At 58.6% G+C, this 447-nt stretch overlaps 1 protein-coding gene across 1 annotated transcript in view; it reads left to right on the forward strand.

Annotated features, from left to right (window-relative positions):
- Nucleotides 1–447, forward strand: part of PCSK6 (proprotein convertase subtilisin/kexin type 6) — a 52255-nt gene that overhangs the window by 13412 nt on the left and 38396 nt on the right. The window lies entirely within an intron of this gene.

Below are 447 nucleotides of genomic sequence, written 5' to 3' on the forward strand. Positions count from 1 at the left end.
GTGGGTGTAAGGCAGTGGGTGTAGGGGCTGTGGGTATAGGGGCTCTGGGTGTAGGATGTAGGAGCCCATAAGGCAGGTGGTTGGGCGTGGCCTCGAAAGGAACCCACGTAGGGCACGGAGGTCTCTAGGAATTGGCCGATTGGAGGGGGGCGGGGAGGGGAGGGGGTGCCGGTCCCTCCAGACTCGGCCAGGCCCCCGCATGTCAAGGCATTTGAATCCCGACAGGAAAAGGCGTGGTTGCCCGAGTCGTTTGTCCAGATTATTCCTGTACCCGATCCTTCGGGGTAAATGGGCCCTTCTCTCCTGTGTTCCTTCCCTTTGGCGTTTCCAGGGAGCCATCCTCGGCGTTTCCTGCTAATCTTGGAACAGCGGGTTTCTACGGGAAATATTTACCTTTGCTTTGCGGGCGACCTGGCAGCGTCGCGGAAATGAGATGGCTCATTAAAC

This window comes from Myotis brandtii, unplaced genomic scaffold (genome assembly GCF_000412655.1).
Source record: "Myotis brandtii unplaced genomic scaffold, ASM41265v1 scaffold329, whole genome shotgun sequence".
Taxonomy (NCBI): Eukaryota; Metazoa; Chordata; class Mammalia; order Chiroptera; family Vespertilionidae; genus Myotis; species Myotis brandtii.